This window comes from Gossypium hirsutum, chromosome A02 (assembly GCF_007990345.1).
Source record: "Gossypium hirsutum isolate 1008001.06 chromosome A02, Gossypium_hirsutum_v2.1, whole genome shotgun sequence".
Lineage (NCBI taxonomy): Eukaryota > Viridiplantae > Streptophyta > Magnoliopsida > Malvales > Malvaceae > Gossypium > Gossypium hirsutum.
This window is the reverse complement of record NC_053425.1, coordinates 77,837,680-77,855,553: the sequence shown is the minus strand read 5'-3', so window position 1 is coordinate 77,855,553 and position 17,874 is coordinate 77,837,680. Positions and strand designations below refer to the sequence as shown.

The 17,874-nt window shown below is 38.1% G+C and overlaps 1 non-coding gene across 1 annotated transcript; it reads left to right on the top strand.

The window, feature by feature from the left end:
- Nucleotides 1-6,216: 6,216 nt before the first annotated feature.
- LOC121217346 (small nucleolar RNA R71) lies at nucleotides 6,217-6,323 on the top strand. The gene has a single exon (XR_005913432.1). It is a non-coding gene; the product is annotated as a small nucleolar RNA R71 (small nucleolar RNA).
- Nucleotides 6,324-17,874: the final 11,551 nt, after the last annotated feature.

Genomic DNA, 17,874 nt, shown 5'->3' with positions numbered 1-17,874 from the left:
CTATGTGGTCTACCCATGTGAGGAGGTCCAGGCCGTGTTGATTTCATACTTTGGCCCATTTTCTCCGTTTTTGGCCCGTTTCTCGTTCTTTTCGCTCTCCTATGCTCTTCTAAGTGTAAAACATGAAATTAAAGCATTAGGAGCATCGAATTCACCAATTCTAATGGAAAATCATCCATAAAATGCGTTAATCATGGGGTAAAAATATGTATAAATTACGGTTTATCAAATACCCTCACACTTAAGCATTTGCTTGTCCTCAAGGAAAATTCTCAACTCATAATCAAAATAAATTCTTTTAAACTTATAATTTCTATCGATAATATCTCAAAATAATCCATAGGTAATCATACATTGAGAATTTAACTAAAAGAACATAAAAGTTTCAAACATTCCAAGTTGAGTATTTAATCATGCAAACATAGGTGTCTCTCATTTAAGTAATTAACTTTGATTTAGAATACCACAGAGTTTCACATCCTCACTACAAATTCACTCAAATCACTCAAGGTGTTTAAGGACAATAAATGAAGCACTCAATAGTCAATAATGAAAAGTCATTACCATAGGCTTGCATGAAAATCAAATCTCCACCGTTATAATTTAAGATGATACATCAATCAAAAGGTCTTTAGAGGGTTGTAATGAGGTTTGGTTAGGGGGTGTGGTCACAAGCCGAAAGAAAGGGTTAAAATCGAGATTGAATTGAAAAATTACCTAACTAGAAAAGAGTTCATCATCACTTGCATACAACATAGCTTCTTCTCAGACTAAGGAATTTAACTTCTGAAGCTTACAAACAGAAGATCACTACTAATATGTATATATATATTTAAGAACAAGTGAAATTACAGAGTAGAATAAAACATAGCTAAGTAACTATTTCAATTCAAATCTCGACAAAAATAGGGCTTAAATTAATTTAGGGGGTTTCAACAATAATGGGTTAAAGGTTACTATTAATGGTAATACAAGAAATGGCTTGTTAGGCTCAAGGGGGTTCACTAGAGGTTAATTGTGGAGGTAGGCTTTTCATGGCATGAGTGGGTTAATGGTGCGGTCTCAACATGAATAATCAAACAAGTTCTAGAATAACAGTTCACTACTGACGCACTCAAAGAAATGATAAAAGTGAGCATGAAAGAATTAATAGATGCTCAAAAGGCTCAAAAATCTCACAAAAATTATGGCTTTTTGATGTTTAAAACTTGTGAATCCCAACTTAAAGTAATACCTAAATTTTGGGGAAATAACCTAAGATTTAAATTCTTAAAAATCAACTTATCATGCTTGATTCTCTAATGTCTTAACGTTTAAACAATCAATGCATAATTGCCTATGTTTTAATTCAAGATATATCAATCAAAAAATCAATTAAAATTATCCTAAATATGATATGAAAGCTTTTTCAAGAGAACAAGGCAATCATTCAGGGATTTTTCTGATAATGAGATAAATATCCCCCCACACTTAATATGTACATTGCCCTCAATTTACAAATATGGATATTAGAGTATAAAAATAAGATAAGGAGAGAAGTGAAACTTCCTGTATGATGAATTCCTCGAACTGGAGTTCTGGAGAGTAATTAGTTTGAGAGTGGAGGAGGATACTTCGGCGGTCATAGAGGTTCATTAGGCCATAAGTCCTGCGCCAAAAGGATATTATCTCTAGTGGTAGCTATGGTTGTGGGCGAGCAGGACATGGCAGTCGTGGAGAACCTTTCCCGGTGGAGTTTTAGTTCCTATGTGATGATGAGCTTTAGAGCTCTATATAACTGTGATAAAATCAAGAACTTTTTAGGGGATATTAGGAAGAATAATTAATCAATAAGAAATAACTAAACTTAATAATTAAAAATAAAATTTCTAAAATCTAATAAAAATAAAAAGTAGTTTTAATAAAAATAAAAAAATAAAATAATAAATAAATGTTTTTAAACATCTTCATCGCTGGATGGTTCGCGAGGTGGGATTGGCGATGAGATGTGGAGGTGTTGACAAATCTGCTGTAGAGTAGCATCAATGTTGTCAAATCGTTGAAAACACTACTGCTCGAATCGAGTGAGGTGCTCAGAGATGTCAGCATATGAAGCCGCCACATAAACTGGACGAGAAGGTGGTGGTGGCTGAGTCGGTGGGTCCTCGTGCTGTGGGGGGGCATCATCAAGAATGTCCTTGTAGGCCTCCTTCTCGGTAGATTGGGCAAGACGATACTGGGGAGGGTAGGTTCCTCGGCACCTCTCGATCATCCTCATGCTAAGCATGCTCGAGATGCCTTGTAGAGACATCTGGCCGATGAGGGTGAAGGATGATTCTTGGGCTGCGGTGTTGAGGAGCCTGAAGTGTCGCGCTACGCTAGATGATGCTCGTCGTGGGCGATGAATAGGCAGATCGATGACATGCCGTGCGACATGCACATAAAAAGTAGGCATCGTGAGTGTTGACTACGCTAGTGCTCTCTCGCCTTCCTGTAATCATGTGAGACAAAATGGCGTGTAGGTACCTCAGGGATGGTGGGAGAATTGATGCTTTGGAGCGGCTAGGATTGTAGGAGGCTGCGCTAGGGGCCAAAGTGTGCCAGCACTTCGAGGGAGAAAAATGTATGTGGCGAGTGAGAGCATGTAGTTCATTTTTCTCCTTAAACTCCTCCGTATATAAGCCTAGTGCAGCACCAAACTCTGGGACGCTTAGCTGGCGGACTAACCCGCCTAGGCAATATTGGACCGTGTCGGGATCATCGTAATTTGTCATTACAGTCTGAAGATGGAACGTTAAGCATAGTTCCATCGTGAGCACGAGGTATGTTGGTTTGATGATCCCAAAGAACAGGTCCCAAGGGTCGATGGTTAGGAGGGCCCGAATCACATCAGCCATCTGAACTTGTTCTACGGTAGCCTAGTTGATGCAGCGGCCCGCAATTAAGGGTCAGGCCTGAAGTATTTGGAAAAGCTCTTCTTGGGGCCCTCAGGGGAACTGTAGGAGAGGGTGACGAATTTCTATGGTCATACCCGTAGAAGATAGCACTCCCTTCTGTTTCTTAGAAGCAGGGACAGCAGCCTTTTTACCACGTGAAGATGACATGGTACCTGTGATTAGAATCATCAAGTCATCTTGATGAGTGGTCAAAGTAAAACGAAGTCAAATCTTAAAAATCATAATTTGAAGCTTCAACTACTAAAAGTAACTAAAAATGATAAGTTCAATGGTATACTTTTGTGGCACTAGCATGGTGATATAAGTAAAATGGCAAAGAATGGAATGCACATTACTATATGAATGAATAGAACTGTCAATACAAGAGCCATGATTATTTCAACTATCCTAAACATGGATATTCATTTCTAACTAATTAAATGGAGTAGATAAATCATGTAATGAGTAGGAATTTGAACATGAAAAGATGATGACTTGTCCTATAAATGAAATTTGTGTGATAGAAAGATAAAAATGACATGAAAAATATAGACTACTAAGAGAAATAGCTTTATAAATGAATGTAATTGAAGGGGAAAGAGTAAACAAATGCTAGAAAGGGGAGAATGAACGTCAAAAATGAAGTTGGAGGCGGCGCACGGGCGTGGTAAGGAGGCCGTGTGAACTTGCAGCGGCTAGGGTTAGGGCTTTTGAATGAGGAAAAAAGTGAATAGTGCAGGGTATTTATAGATTTTGGGCCACACGGCCATGGCACACGCCCGTGTTCCCTAATTTTTGCCCGTGTGTTTCGCGATTTTCCTATTTCGGCGCGTCTAAAATTCGTCCCACGCCCGTGTACCTGAGGTGTGTAGGTTCGACCATGTCGCATGACCGTGTCTAGCTTCGTTCGCTTCTCCTACGTCCGTGTGGGAAATCCCCACGCCCGTGTCAATCTAATAGGTTCGACCACGGATGTGAGACACGGGCGTATCGCACGTCCGTGCTAGTTTCTCAGTTTCAACCACGGGTCTTCCACACGGGCGTGTCGCACGCCCGTGTTATTTTGGTAGGCTCGGCCATTACCATGTCGCACAGCCTGCCATTTTATCGTAGCTCGTGTTTGGGGAAATCCTTGCCCTATTTTCACACAGCCATAAGCACGCCCATGTGCTTGGCCGTGTCTCTATGGAAAACCTGTATTCGAGAGCTCGGTTAGTAAGTTAGATGTTGGAGACTAAATTTTTAAAGAAGTTAATACAGTTAGTGCTCGAGTTGCCTCCCGAGAAGCGCTTATTTATAGTCTAAGCTCGACTTACCTCTCTGTTGAATGATCATGGTGGTTCGAAGAGTTTATACTCCTCATTCCTGCTATCAATCTTAAAATAAGGTTTTAAACGGGTGGTGTTTACCTTAAAAGTGCCGAACTTGGGATGACTCACCTCCACCTTATCGAATGAAAAAATGCTGAGTATCGTAAGAGGGATTTCTTCATTTGGTGTGGTAGTAACAATGTGGGGATTGGCGACATCTAATAGGACTTTATCTCCAACTTTAAGTTGATTTGGAGAGGTATCAAGCTCGTTCTATCGTAGATTCGGTTTGTCAGATGTTCTTAGTTTATGCATCCGCCATTCATCGAGTTCCTCGATTTGTAATCTTTGATCTTCATGAGCAGGTCCTCTACTATTGCTTGAGAATGACTCGTGTACTTCCTTCAGACTTATCTCCTACAAAGTGGGTTGTATCATGTGGTCAGTTTTAATAGAATGGTTTAGACGATCACCTTCAATTGTCGATGTGTTGTCAGAATTTCGAGCTTGAAGGGTGAGTGTTTCGTCTCCTACGCGAAGCGTGAGCTCACCTGTGCCAACATCAATAATTGTTTTAGCAGTTGCTAAATAGGGCCCTCCCAGAATTAAAGGAGTGTTGCTATCCTCCTCTATGTCTAAAACAATGAAGTCAACGAGAAATATAAATTTATCGATTTTTACTAGCACATCTTCAATAATAACCCTAGAAATATTATAGTTTTATCTGCTAGTTGAATGCTCATCCTAGTCTGTTTGGGTTTCCCGAGACCTAGTTGCTTAAACATTTTATAAGGCATGACATTGATACTAGCCCCTAAATCAACTAATGCATTATTAACATCTAAACTACCAATTAAGCAAGGAATCATAAAACTCCCTAGATCTTTTAGTTTGTTCGGTAGCTTATTTTTTTAGAATAGCTGAGCACACTACGTTTAGCTCCACATGCGATGCCTCGTCCAACTTCCGCTTATTTGCTAAAAGCTCTTTTAAGAATTTCATTGTGTTTGGCATCTACGATAGGGCTTCAATAAACGGTAAGTTAATATGTAATTTTTTTAAGAGTTTAAGGAATTTACCAAATTGTTCATCTGAGCAGTCTTTCCTTGTCGCGTTGGGGTATGGCACACGAGGTTTATATTCGACATTCACCATTTTGTTCTTATTGTTATCTACCTCACCTTAACCTTTGTTTACCACAGTTTCTTGCCTCGGTTCTGGTTCAGGTTCAACAACTCCTTCATCTTGAATATTAATTGCGTTGAGCTATTCCCTTGGGTTGGGTTCAGTATTACTTGGCAAGCTATCTTGTGGTCGTTCGGAAATTAGTTTGGAAGCTGGCCTATCTGAGTTTCGAGCCCTTGGATCGACACTTGTTGATTTTTAAGTGTTGTCTCGGTGTTCTGGAAACGAGTTTCTGACACCGAAATAAACTTTGAGAGCATCTCTTCAAGGTTCAGCTTCTTTTCCTGTTGGTAGGGTGGTTGTTGGTAGCCTAGAGGTGGTTGTGGTCTTTGATTTCCTGGACCGCTCTATGAGAAATTGGGGTGGTTCCTCCAACCTACATTGTAAGTGTTACTATATGGATTGTTTTGAGGTTGAGGATTATTACCCATGTAGTTTAGTTGCTCGTTATCCATGTTGTGGCCATACGATTGGTATTCTAAATGGCTTGTTCCACCTCCACTTACTTCGCACTGCATTACTGGGTGAACCTGCGAAGAACTAAGAAAACCATCAATCTTTTTATTTAAGAGTTTTACCTAATTAGAGAGCATGGTGATTGAATCGGCGTTATAAATGCCGGCTGTTTTCGTTGGCTTTGTCCTCATGACTTGCCACTGATAGTTATTCAGTGACATCTCCTCTATAAACTCATAGGCATCTTCAGGTGTTTTATTATTGATGTTCCGCCAGTAGCTGCGTCAACAATTTGTCGAGTCGAAGGATTCAGGCCATTATGGAACGTTTGAACCTATAGTCAAAGCGATAACCCATGGTGAGGGCACCTTCTCAAAAGGTCCTTGTATCTCTCTCATGCATCGTAGAGTGTTTCTAAATCCATCTGCACAAAAGAAGAGATATCATTACGTAATTTAGCCGTTTTAGCCGGCAGAAAATATTTTAGTAAAAATTTTCCTGTCATTTGTTCCCAAGTAGTAATTGACCCTCGTGGTAGTGAGTTCAACCACTGTTTAGCTTTGTTCCTCAATGAAAAAGGGAATAACCGAAGATGAATAGCATCATCAGAGGAACCATTAATTTTAAATGTATCGCATAGTTCTAAAAAGTTGGCTAAATGAGCGTTGGGATCCTCATCCTGCAAACCATCAAACTGAACAAATTGCTGTATCATTTGAATAGCGTTAGGTTTTAATTCAAAAGTATTTGCAGCTACAGTAGGTCTAACTATGCTTGATTCGGTTCCTATTAAAGAAGGTTTATCATAATCATACATAGTGCGTGAATCAGGATTTTGATTAACCGCAATTGCAGACGGTAGCTGATTGCCTTGGTTTTCAGCCATCTCTTCGGTTGGGGGTTGAGTATCGTCTTCTTGCTCGTTCTCTGTGTATCTTAAGCTTCACCTTATTTCTCTTTGATTTCTGCGAACTGTGCAATCAATTTCTTCGTCAAAAAGTAATGGTCCTGACGGATTTCTTCTAGTCATAAACTATAAAAACCTGCCAAGAGAAGGAAAAAGTAAATTAATAAATAATAATAAATTAAAGTGCATGAAAAATAAATGGCTAAAGTAATAAAAATTTAGTGTTCCTAATATTTCAATTCCCCGGCAACGGCGCCAAAAACTTGATCGCATGATTTCGTGATAGGTTTTAAATATTTATAATTACTCGTTCTTCAACTAACTATTATCGCGATGTAGGCAAGTGTACCTATCGAACAATAGTATAGTTTTAGCAAGACCGGATTGTCGAACCCAAAGGAACTAAAAGTACCAGTAATGATTGTCTTTTTATTATCAAGCCTAAGAATAAAGAGGTTTTTTGTTTTAACTAACTAATTATCTAAACTAAAAACGCACTTAGAATGGAATTGGGTAATTGCTTTTGGAAAAATCGATTGAATGAAGACAATACCTAAGGAAAAATCCACCTAGGCTGTACTTGTTATTCTGGCTCCGAATCGGACGATTTATTCATTTAACTTGTTCCGTAGAGATCCCTAAGTTATATTATTATCCCTATTCAAGACTAAAAATGTCTAATCCCTAGATTGAATAACCGAGACTTTTCTCTAATTAACACTCTAGGGTTGCATTAACTCGATCTATGGATCCCCTTATTAGGTTTCACCCTAATCCGGCAAAATCTTGTCACCCTATGTCTAGGCGCACAATCAACTCTGCGTAATTATGACAAATGTACTCTTAGACAGGGTCTATTCCTCCTCTGAATAAGAGCTTATCTTGAATCGGTATCCTGGAATATCAAAACAAGAATTAAGAACACATAATTAAGAACAAGTCAAATATTTATCATACAATTCAAAAAATAATAACAAGATTCGTCTTAGGTTTCATTCTCCTTAGGTATTTAGGGGATTTAGTTCATAACTAAATAAGAAAACATCTGAGAATGATAAAGAATACAAAACATAAAGAAAACCCAAAACTCCTGAAGGGAAATTGAGGACTGATCTTCAGCCTTGATGATGGATCCGACTTCTAAGATGGCTCAATCGGCTTTCTTGGAGTAATTCCTTACCCCCTACTCTCCCTTTCTTTTTCTTCCTTATTTAGGGTGTATTTATAGGCTTTGGAATGCCTAAAAGCCATCAAAATTAGCCTTTTTTGAATTGGACTCAACTTGGGCTCAGTAGGGACACACCCATGTGACACGCCGGTGTGCGATTACTTCAGGCCGTGTTTGAGCCTGCCAAATTGACACGGCCGTGTGGTCTGCCCGTGTGAGGAGGTCCAGGCTATGTTGATTTTGTACTTTGGCCTATTTTCTCCGTTTTTGGCCCGTTTCTCATTCCTTTTGCTCTCCTAAGTGTAAAATATGAAATTAAAGCATTAGGAGCATCGAATTCACCAATTCTAATGGAAAATCATCCATAAAATGCGTTAAACATGGGGTAAAAATATGTATAAATTATAGTTTATCAATGGGTGACAAAATGGCTTGGGAAATAGCCTAGTTTGTCCACATGGGTAAGACACACGGCTCACACCCATAGGTGTGTGTTATGGTCGTGCGTCCCCTGCACTTAAAACTTTAAAGTCATTTTAGTACACGGGCAAACCACACGGGCGTGTGTGAATGCCGTGTCATAAAGTCAGTATGTATGCTAGTGGTACACGGGCAAGAGACACGGTCGTATGTCTCTGCTGTGTGAAGGACACGGTTATAGGGCATGGGTGTGTGCTTAGACCGTGTAGTTTTGGCAGAATGCCTAGGTTTTCAGACACGGGATCCGGACATGGGTGTGTCCCTAACACACGGACGTGTGTTCTATACCCACACGGGCGTGTGGAGCCTTGATGCATGAAACTTTCTAAGTTCTTCATGAGTTCTCAGTTGGATTCTGAACCACCCCGGATGTATGTTTTGGGCCTTGTAAGCCCGCAAATGAGACTGATTGCTTGTGTAAAGAGAGTTTTTTAAATTGTTTGAGATTTCACGGCCCAGTTTTATATAGTTGGTTGAGTTTAAGTCAGGTAGCACTACAAACCCTATTCTAGCGTCAGATACGGGAGAGAGATATTATATTTGGTGATATCAGAGCATGGTTTAGTCGGTTCTAGGACTAACCTAGCTAAAGTATGAGTCTAGCCATACATGCTATATATATCGATAGTGTGACGATTCTTGATGATTATAAATTGTGTTGTTTCTTATATAATAAATGGATCCTGATAGAACCATGGCAGATGACGTGGAAAGTAATGCGTCGGCTCCCGCAGAAGAGACCGCGTCAGTAGAGAGTGAGCCCATAAGTATGGGCCAAGGTAGAGGGGCTAGGGAAGCCTACCTCCAAATGATGGATGCTTGGTATACGGAGAATTATTCATGTATTTTTGGCTTAAGTCAAAGGCCATTCACTTTGTGTCAAGTCTGGAATAATGGCTTTTATTCATTTTGATGAATGCATATAATGTTCTGTCTATAGATGAATTGGTGTCCATTGTGATGAAATTTGTATATTGACATGATCTTACTTAGGTTGTGCTAAATGGGTGACAGAATGGCTTGGTAAATGGCATAGTTTGTCCACATGGGTAAGACACACGGGCGTGTGTCTAGGCCGTGTGTGACACACGGTTTACACCTATGGGTGTGTGTTATGGTCATGCGTCCCCGGCACTTAAAACTTTAAAGTCTTTTTAGTACACGGGCAAGCCACACGGGCGTGTGCCAATGCCGTGTCATAAAATCAGTATGTATGCTAGTGGTACACGGGCAAGAGACATGGCCGTATGTCTTGGTCGTGTGAAGGACACGATTATAGGGCACGGGTGTGTGATTGGGCCCTGTGCTTTTGGCAGAATGCCCAAGTTTTCAGACACGGGATCGAGACATGGGCGTGTGCCTAACACACGGTCGTGTGTTCTATACCCACACGAGTGTGTGGAGCCTTGATGCATGAAATTTTCTAAGTTCTTCATGAGTTCTCGGTTGGGTTTTGAACCACCCCAGATGTATGTTTTGGGCCTCGTAAGCCAGTAAATGAGACTGATTGCTTGTATAAAGAGAAGTTTTTAAATTGTTTGAGACTTCATGGCCCAGTTTTATACAGTTGGTTGAGTTTAAGTCAGGTAGCACCACGAACCCTATCCTAGCGTCGGATACGGGAGAGGGGTGTTGCATTCTCAAGGTCTCGCCATGGAAGAAGGCACTGAGGTTTGGACGGAAGGGCAAGTTGAGCCCTAGGTTCATTGGGCCTTATCGGATACTGAAGCGTGTGGGACCGGTTGCCTATCAACTTGAGTTACCTCCTGAATTGGACCGAATTCACTACATGTTCCATGTTTCCATGCTAAGGTGTTACCGCTTTGATCCTGCGCACATTATCTCAACTGAGGAGATTGAATTTAAACCAGATCTGACTTTTGAAGAAGAACCAGTTTGAATTTTAGAGCATGATGTAAAGGTGTTAATAAAGAAATCTATCACATAGGTTAAGGTACTTTGGCGTAATCCCAGCTCGAAGGAAGCCGCGTGGGAACCTGAAGAGGCGATGCGACAACAATACCCTCATTTGTTTTGACTGGGTAAAATTTGAGGCCGAAATTTTCTTTTAGGGGGTAGAGTTGTAATGCCCCAAAATATAGATACTTATTTTCTGTATGTTGTGTAACACAGATGCATGTCTACTTCAGTGGTTAAGTGTCTTGGGAAGTGCCTGAGAAGTCTTAGGTTCTAACCTAGGCATTTGCAAAAACTTTGTGTTTGTAGAGGAAGCCCTTGCCTTTAGTTAGTAGTCTTTTAAATTAATGTAGGTAGAGCATAACAGGAAGGGCCTGCTGGTCAGGGGATAAGTGGCGTGTCATTGTTGCTAGAGGTCTTGAGTTCAAGTTTGTGTCGCACAAAGAATGTTTTATTTTGTTGCTGTGCCATGTAGGAAGTTGAATATCAGTAGAAATCTGATGCTGGTGGGCAGTTGGAGTGTTTGAAGGGTGAGGGGAGTGTGTGGCCGAAATTTAGGAGGATTATGGGGGGATTTGGATAGTGATCGGTGGGAGTGATTTGGGGAGGGATTTTAGGAGAGAGTTATGGGTGGTTGAGGTGTGTGGGAGTAGTTTGCCAAATGTGAGAACTCCACTATGCCAATTCAATGATAGGCTCTTGGTGCTGAAAATTGTATGGTTTTGCTCTCCATTTTTGGTAGTTTTTGCTCCTTTTGCTTCTTGCCTTTCTTTGGTTTTGTCGTTTTGTTTGGTAGTCGAATACTAAGTGTGACCATTTGGGAACTTGTCGTTTGGGTTTTGCTCTTGCTTTTCAGACCGACCTCCTCTGTTTTCTCTACACCCTTAACAATCATTCTTCCCCTTGTTCTTTTTGTTTGGCTGAACACCCTTTCTCAAACTTGTTCGAGTTTTAGTTTTGGTTTTGATTGGTTTTTCCTCTCTTCTCCCTTTCACTGAATCAACTTTCCCTTTAAACCGATTACACCATCTTCCCTCTCTTTTTATTTGGATACTTGGGCCGACTTCTGCTTAGCTCCCTCTCTAACTGTTTCAGTTTTTACAGTTCTTCTTTGAACAATCGGTTGGTGCCTAGTTCTTTTTTGTTCTCTCGCCCTTTTTCTTTATGATTAATATTACTTCAAATTTCTTCCTTTTCTGCCATTTATGGCTAGAGACGTGTTGGTGCTAGCCTTCCCTCTGTGGTGTGGGTTTCTTTTGAGATAAAGGACCGATTGTTTTCCTCCCCTAGAATCAGCGTTGCGATTTTGGTAAGTGTTATATGTTGGTACAACTATTTATGTGAACGTTACTAATAGAGGTTAATAGATTTCAGTTTGAGTGCAGATAATCTGTAAGAGCCTATAATCAATCTTCGGTATCGATTGAAGTGTGAGGAGTCTTTTGTTCATTCAAGGCAAGTGATAAATTATAGATTGGTTAAGAGTTATTTAAGGGATTGTTAACCCCATAGATTAAAGGAATGATAGTGTATCGTGTTGATATAGGTTTGGGGAACTTTTGAGCTAGACGCACCCTTTCGCAAACAGGTGTGTAACCACACTGCTATAATTGTAAATCGGCAAAAGCCGAAAAATATGACTATTGAAGCTGCACGAGTGTGCGCTCGTTCGTGTGGTAATCCAAACGCGTAAAATATGGGCATTTGATCGTAGAGGCCACCATGAGCGATTTCATGTGCTTAGGCTGTTTTGGGATACGTTAGGCCGAAATAGGTCGTGTGGGCCCTACAGGCTCGTGGGCCCTGCATGGGTAAACCATATAGACATATGGAGATTATTGGGCCAGGTTGTGTAGTTTACACGGCCAAGGCCATTTTTGGGCTTTGTGGGCCAAACAAGCGTGTGAGTCCACATGGGTCGTGTTATGGGCTTTAGGCCAATTTTCACTGTTTGATCGTTAAGGTTGCACGGGTCACTCGATACGACTGTGGACCTACCGTTAGGTTGGTAAGTACACTTAGACCCCATACTGATAAAATGACTGTTATACCCCTATGAGGTAAAATGATTGATATACCCCTATGATATGTATGACTGTATTCGAGCACGATATTTTTGCATACACGTATGATATTATGACATGACATGTTGCATGGGAGTGGGTTTGATAAATTTGGAGGAAGTGTACTGTACTGACAGCTTTGCTGCAAATACTGATTAATGCTGCAACCGGTGTTATATTTTGGAGTGTAGGGATGGGTGGGTCGATTTTATCCCCACATGGAGTGTAGGGCTGGACGAAGTGGAGTGTAGAGGATAGATGGGTAGGACTTCTGATTGCATTTTTTTTACTGTTACTATAATGGAATATGGCCCTAACTAATACTGGACTGTCACTGAAACTGTCTTAGGCCCAAACTAAATTTTCCTATTGTTTGACTGACTACTGTTAAAGGATTACACACTGAGTTTACTTAAACTCACCCTTCTGCTTTTTTGTGCGGGTAATCCTTAGGCGAATCGATGTTTCAAGAGACTCGATGATGGCCACACAACCGTTCTTGCTTCCTTTAAACTGTTAATTTATAAGTAATTTAATTTGGGGTTTTTGTTTTGTAATAAGGCCTTTTTAAATTTTTATTTTGATTTTGGGATGTATTTACTTTGAATCATATCTGTTAGAAGTAGGCCGCGGTTTTTCAAACAGATAAATGGATTTCAAAACACCATGCGATTGCAACACAATTTAAAAAGCTTCCACAACAATCATGTTTCTAAAATGTAATAACAATCTAATATGATTAACGCTATGCTAAACCAACTTGAGTTTGAACAATGAGCAAGTTATTCTAAATTTTTTGTAAAGATCACAATGAGGTTTTAATATAGAACGGAGTTTTCAACGGAACTCACTTCAATGTGACATCGCAGATTCAGCCATAATGTTTAGGCTGGGTTTAGGGTGTTACAGAGCAGCCCAAACTTAGCTTATGGAAGATTTATTCAGAGGTCACTTACACTTGTAAAACAATTAAAAATTATCTCTAAACTTTTTCCCCAGCAACCATCCACCTCATTGTATGATTCATGCATGAAATCAAGCATGAATCAAGCAACCAACAACATCCCCTATTTACAGTTCATGGCCGGCCAAGAAAATGAGAAACCTAAGGGATATTCAAGCTATCTTTTGTAAACTTCTTAGCCATCCCTCTACTATAAATACCACCCTTTACTTCCCATTCATTAACCCTTCATTATTCAATAATCCCTTAATCCCTTACTTTACATTCTATCTTCTTTTCTCTCATCTCATTTCCTTTCCCTTTCACGCTTAAACCATCCATTTCCCCTTCCATTTAGCCAGCAATTCCTTGAGAAAATTCTCTATTGGCTGGCCACCTTGAGGAGCATCTAGCAAAGGAGCAACAGGATCGGAAAAATCCATCGCGATCAATTTTCAAAGGATTGTTAAAATTATTCAGAGTTTCTTCTTCCTTAATCTTTATTGTTGTTCTTGTTATTCATCATGTTTGCAATTTGCTTTGTTGTTTTTTCATTAATAATGATAGCTTAATTTTGTTTAGCTAGAATAATTACATTAATTTGATGAACTTCTTTTGATTTATGTTCATGATGTTCTGTGCTTCAATCGATCATGTTTTCAATTAAAATCATTCATGTATTTCATTCACTAAAATGTGATTGAATGCATTAAAATTAGTTGATCAATCCTAGCTGGACAATGATTAGTGGACGCAATAATTGAAAGGTGCACGCTTAATTTAGATCCTAGCCCGATTAAATCAAAGGTCCGTAATAACTCGAGAGAGCTCTAGTACCTTGCATAAATTTTAAATTTGTGTGATTAAATTGTTTCAAACCTAATTCGCCTCTGTTACTTCACATAAACTCTAAGAAACCCTTAGTTAAATATGATCATGTTAGTATTCCTATTTATCTAAGTAAAAGATTCCGAAAGGACTTAATGTTGGTTTCAAAGTTAATGAAAGATCGAGTTAACATGGAATATTTTCTGGAACATTATGAAAATGATGAAAATGAACCAAGTAAAATGTTGTAATTATTTTAGCCTATTCATGTTATTGTTGTTAAAGCTTGCGAATTTGTTGCTAAATCCATCTCGTACATTTTAATAATTCATCACACTTAGGTTAATTTTCATTTAGGTTAACTTGCATCTAGATAATTAATATATATAGCCCCTGTGGAGACGATAACTCTTATACTTATTATTTGATAATGATTGTGTACACTTACACAAACCTAGTGTTACAATTGACTTCGATATGGCTCACTAAATCTCAGACTTGGGACACAAATCATGTAAATTACCAAGTGGCTCCATTTTATCTTCCGATCTCAATATTATTGACTTAAACATATTAGGTTCGGTATATCTTCCAATCTCACCTGTTAATTTGAGACTAGCAAATGAGTGCATGACAAGATTACCTTTCAGTCTTACTTTATCTTAATATTCCCTTATGGGCGTCACTACCTAAGTTCTTAGTTCTACTCAAATTAGTCCAAATTGTTACGATTTAGTCTTTTGTCCAAAGATTTTAGTTTATGCACATGCTCAAAGTCAAGAAAATAATGTAACAATGGAAAACAAAATAGCCATAAAAGTAAAACTTAAGAAAAATGTGAAAGTTGATATTTTTATACAAGAATACTTAAATAGCATGAAACTAAAAGCATTTAACAAATAAATCTAAAGAAATAAGTATAAAAGGAACAAGCTTTAAAAAATTTGAAGTGAAATAAATTGAAATACAGTTAACTAAAGCTTAAAGAGTCTTGAAAACAAGGTATAGGAACTGAAAATGTAAATAAATTGTAGCTAAAGTGTTAACTAACTTAAATAACATAAAGAACATTAAGAAAAATAAGTAAATGCAAAAAAATAAACTCTAATCTAAGGTAGAATTAGATAAAAATAAAAACCCTAGAAAAGTGTAGAGAAAAACTAAATAAAACTTAGAGAAAACTAAACATAAAACTAAGCTAAAATATGTCTCTCTCTCCTCCCTAACAATTTGTGGCTGTTTTGAAGGGTTTCTGATGACTTTTCGATGTAAAAATTGCCCCAACATGGGTCTTGTGTGATTGGTGGATTGGGTAGACAAAGATTGCCCTTTTTGTCCAAGTTTGTCCCTTTGACGAAGGTGATATTGCGATACCCAGAAGAGGATATCGCGAACTCTCGGGAAATGTTGAACTTGGGGGTCTTCCTTGAGAAGTGGACATCATGATACCTAAGTACGATGTTGCGATACCACTGAAGGGTCTCTTTGTTCTTCTATACTACTGAAGGTATCGCGACTCCAAGAGTTGGCTATTGCAATACCTTTGCCATAGATGTCGTTCTCACTTGTTTTCGACCTCTGACATGTCCTTACATCACTCAAACACATGTCAGACCTCTCAATGGCACTTTCGGCTAATTTGGGTAAAAAATTAGATAACAATGAGAGATTTTTAGTTTTTACCCAAAAATATAAAAATACGAAAATAATGAAAAACTAGGCTAAAAACTCTATTTTGCTCAAGAAAAAGCTCCTTAAATTTGCCACATTGATTTGTGGCAGATCAATACGTCAGTTATCATACCCTTGTTATCCTTAATCATTCATATCTAGTTAACTGAGGAATCCTTCCAATCGTTTCATAAATCTCTTGTTCCGTAATACTTTCTTAACAGAACATACCCTCAAAAACACTTCTAACAATCCATGCCTTAACCCATATTCTTATTTCAAACAGTTGTTTACTGATATTTATCTTGGGCGAATATTCAAAAATGTTTTGCGAATACTTAGACAGAATTTACTAGGGGTGTTCAGTCGATTAACCGACCTAAAATACCATTAGCCAAATTAACCAAACTTTCAAAACTTTTAATCATTAACCAAACTGAAAGTTTTTCCAAAAAATTAACCTAACCGAAATTTTTTTGGTTAATTCGGTCGGTTAACTGAATTAACTGAAAATTATATGTTTTTTTTATTTTTGGTTAAAGTAAGTATAAAATTAACCGAATTAACCGGATTACCTGAATTATCTGAATTTTATACTTATTTAAAGCACTTACTATATCAAATAAAGATCCTGTTTTGCAAAATGTTGTTGTAATTTGATACACCATTTTTACTTAATTTAACGTCTTACTGATAACAATTTATATAGTGCTGGGAATACATGAGATAAATGATTGTCTGGTATATTGCTTGGTGCTGCTATGGTTTATAAAAAGAGAAAGCACGAATTACTCTACTGTGATTGTATTTAAGGTGAAGCCATTTTTGTAATCTTGGAGTAATTAAATGTTACAAAGAATGATTTGGATTAATTCAAATGTTGTAAAGAAATATTTTGATATAGTAAGTGCTTTAAATTAGTTCCAACAGATTAGTCAGCGAGCTGAACCCTGGTCAGAGTTTTAGTTTTTTATTTTGATTTTTATTTATTAAATTATTTGTAATTTTTATGATTGGGTTGGATAATTGGGTTGGGTACTTGGGTTTATATATATTAAATTGGGTTTATGTTGGATTGGGTTTGGGTGAATACTGGGCCTATTTATATATTATAATTTTATTTATTAATTTTTTTGGTTTAACAGAATTTTTTTGGTTAACTAACCGGTTTCGAACCGAATTAACCGTTAACCAAAAACTCAAAAAATTATTAACCGGCCCCCGACCGAATTAATTCGGTTAATTGATCGATTAACCGAATTTGGTCGGTTAACCGAATTTTTCGGTTTTACCCGAATTTTGCACACCCCTAGAATTTACACTCAGACAACACTAGATTCAGTACCACACATATTCATACTAATAAATCATTGCATAGACTATTCAAATGCACTCCACATTGTGTTATATCAGAATTCCATAATTCAAGTTAACATTAACTCAAATTCAGAATAATTTTAGAAGAAGATACAATACCACTCACTTTTCATACTTGTAGATCATTATGACGAATACCCTTATTAACATACAAATACACATCTCTTTTCATGGAAACCCTTGAAACTTATCTTTCTTAATCTAGAACATATTGATACCATATCTTAGGTCTTACTTATTACAGAACTAAAAGAATTTACTCATATATTACAATAGAGATAGACATTTAGATTCATATCTTTCCAGACATCCCTGGCAATTTATGCCACATAAGCCTAAAAGAACATGCCACACAGGCAATCATATAGAGTATGTCACTAAGGCATTCCATTCATAATTTTCCACAAAGGCATTTCTTTTAGAATACACCACAAAGTCATTCCTTAGTCTTCGTGTTTATGATATGGATTTGTCTAAACTCACATTATGTGAGGTTTGTCCATCATCGTCTTGGGCCACGTAGAAAACCTTATTGGGAGATCACCATTAATTAGTTTCTCTTCAGAGGGTGCCATGGCCATGGACTTTCCTTCAAAGTTTCATATTAGATTTTGTGTTTTCTATCGTGATGAACTTCATGAGACACCACTACTG